At 36.2% G+C, this 3,373-nt stretch overlaps 1 pseudogene; it reads left to right on the forward strand.

Moving 5' to 3' along the window:
* Positions 1-209: 209 nt before the first annotated feature.
* Positions 210-1,170, forward strand: LOC103741864 (annotated as a pseudogene).
* Positions 1,171-3,373: the final 2,203 nt, after the last annotated feature.

The raw sequence follows: 3,373 nt of genomic DNA on the forward strand, positions 1-3,373 counted from the left end.
CCTGTTAATATCATTGCAATACATATTGACAAGTTCATGAAAACTGTACATATATTTAAGAGGATAAAAATGTTCGTGTTTTATAGTATGACATAGTAGTTGCATCTTAGAGAAATTAAAATGCACTCTTAAGAAAAAGAGGAAGGCTCAGCATGAGCTCCACATGTCTTTTCCTTCCTTTATCTCACAGTAGGTGAACAGCAGACAGCATGGCCAACCAAACAGTGAACACAGATTTCCTTCTCATGGAATTCTCTGATAGCAAGAAGCTCCAGGTGCTCCAGGGCTTTCTGTTCCTGCTGATTTACTTGGAGTCCCTCACAGGGAACCTTCTCATCATACTTGTCACTGTGGACCAGTGTCTTCACACCCCCATGTACTTCTTCCTGAAGAACTTGTCCTTCCTCGATGTGTGCTTCATTTCAGTCACAGTCCCGAAAGCTCATTCTCAACTCTTTGTCTCACAGGAAGGCTATCTCATTCCCAGGATGTGTGTGTCAGGTCTTCTTTCTGGCTAAGTTTGCTGCATCTGAAATTTCCATCCTCACAGCCATGTCCTATGACCGCTATGAGGCTATCTGTCACCCACTACACTATGATGCTATCATGAACAGAGAAGTCTGTGTGCAGATGGTAGCTGCCTCTTGGCTATTTGGAAGTCTCTTTGGGGCCTTATGTTCATATGGCACCTTCTCTTTATCTTTCTGTGGCTCCAGAAAAGTGCCACAGTTCTTCTGTGATGTACCCTCTGTATTGAAGATTTCTTGCTCAAAGATGCATGTCACCATCGACATTAGTGTCATCATTGGAATCATATATGGATTTTTCTGCTTATTGTCCATAGTGTTTTCATATGTTTACATTTTCAACACAGTGCTGAGAATGCCCTTGTCACAAGGGAGGTCAAAAGCCTTTTCTACCTGCATGCCCCATCTCATAGTTGTCACCACATTTTTACTCACAGCTGTCACGGCCTCTTTGAAACCAATTCCTGATTCCCCAGAGCTTTTGGACTTTTTGATATCTGTTTTCTATTCTGTGATGCCTCCATCTATGAATCCTATAATATACAGCCTAAGGAATAAGGAAATCAAAGCTGGTTTATGGAACTTTTTATGGAAACTAGACCATTATGAATTTTATAGGGAGAAAAGCAATCATAGTATGTAGAAAGGGTACATGGAATGCTTTTTATTTTACTTATTATTTTTATGTATATGAGTGTGTTGTCTGCATGTATGAATGCACCCATGTTATGCAATGCCAATGCAGGTCAGTGAGTGTCAAAATCACCTGGAACTGCATTTATGGATGGTTGTTAGCTACCGTGTAAATGCTGGGAATCGAACTGGCTTCCTCTGTAAGAGCAATCATTGCTCTTAAATATTGAGCCTTGTCTCCAGGCCCACATGAAATGTTTCCTATGAACAGCTTTGTCTCTATTTCCAATTATACATTTTTTTATGATACGTAAAAATTTAATGTCCTAGTTAAGATAAATTAAGTTGATTTAAAAGTTCTAGAAAGAGCTCTGCAAGTACATAATCCTAAATCAACTAAAATTATCTCAAAACTTGCCTGCATTGGGTATTTGTTGCTTAAAGAGCATCTGTGCAATTTTAACCTCAGAAGCACTCAGAAATCTAACCTGTGACCAGACCTCTGAATGATATAAGAAAACTGCCCTCTTCAAACTACTTGAGAGTTCTTGAGAACATTTCTTTACTTTGTAAAGACACCTTGTATATGTGAGTAAGGTAATGTATTTGAATAGGTAGATTATTCTAATGTTCACAATAAAATCAAAACAACACTTAAAAACTGAGAAATTGTTAAATTTTTTCTCAGATAAACTGATATTAAATGTTCATGAGATTTAAGGGTATATTGTCAATACTGAATGTCGAAGTTTGTTCACAGTTATAAAATAAATTCAGTTTCTAGGGCCTGGAGAGAAAAGAAGCATACACCTTTCACTAGAGATTCCAGAGAGGAGTTCAGGCTTATCTGCCCCACCCCACCCTAGAATTTGATGACAGTGTGACTTATGAATACTTCTAAATTTCAAATCTGGAGAAATAGTAACTGTTTTATTCCAATAGAAGGAGTTTTTAAGTCCTTGTAAGTATGTTACCATCTTAACTGATCTAATTCACAAACCATCTTAATTCATAATTTCTTATATGAGTAAGTATGTACACACTAAAGTCAATAAAGGTAAGAATATTGAAAAGAACAAAGACAAAATTCTTACTCTCTGAATTTGAACTGTATATAAAAATACTATAATTTCATTGCATTAACTCTTGTTACAAATAAATTAGAAATATTTGCTCTAATTTCTATTTTGTGTTATTTTAGCTGTGTAGTTTTGAATTTAGGCCTTGTTAGTGCTATTAAATCAAGAGAGAATTTTCTTGAATATGTTAAATTCAATAATTCCTCAATTTACAGATTGGCTGTTATTATTGATATTGCAGTTCAAATTATTCTGTTTAGCTGTCAGCTATTTTGACTCTAGTCCTCCAAGATTTAGTTCTATTTTTACTTTTAGTTATGCTGTTTAAAAAATATCTATCAGGGCAGAAGAGATGGCTCAGCAGTTAAGAGCACTGGTTGCTATTGCAGAAGACTGGATTCATTTCCCAAACCCCACATGGCAACTAAAAATAATCTGTAACTCCATTATTAGAGTATCTTACACTCTCTTATGACCTCCACAGGAGTGGAAGACATGGGTGCACTTTTACAAATGCAGTCAATACACTCAGACACAGAAAATAATAAATAATTATAAAATTTACTAAATGTATTTTACTGAGTAGAAACATTAAAAAATCCCAGCACTTGGGAGGCAGAGGCAGGTGGATCTCTGTGATTTCAAGGCCAGCCTGTTCTCCATAGCAAATCCGGGCCAGCTTGGGCTACAGGGAGACCCTGTCTCAAAAATACCAAAAAAAAAAATTAGCTGAAAGTTTTGAGATTAGCTTTTATCAAAGCCTTGCAGTGTGAGATCAACTCTTAGAAGAAGATTTTCTATAGAGAAAAACAGTAGATTAAATATGTTGCAGAATAGATTAGTGAGAGTTCACACAGTGGTGAAAGATGTACTCAATATCTTGGCTTTAGGGACTGTGGAAGAACTGATTTTTCTTCACTGAATTCAAACTCTGTTGGAAAGTGATACACCGAAGCCAAAGGTGATTAAAACTGCTCTTTCTGTCTCAAATAAGAGTGTACCTGTAGGGGAAGGCAGAAATAAAAAATTAGAACCAAAAGCAAAAAGTGTCAAATAAGAAATTATACATAAAGTCCATGGAATATCCATCATCAGAAAAAAGTTTATTGCCCCCTGGATTTTCTAGTTGGCATT

This window comes from Nannospalax galili, unplaced genomic scaffold, assembly GCF_000622305.1.
Source record: "Nannospalax galili isolate Female #2095 unplaced genomic scaffold, S.galili_v1.0 scaffold2900, whole genome shotgun sequence".
Lineage (NCBI taxonomy): Eukaryota > Metazoa > Chordata > Mammalia > Rodentia > Spalacidae > Nannospalax > Nannospalax galili.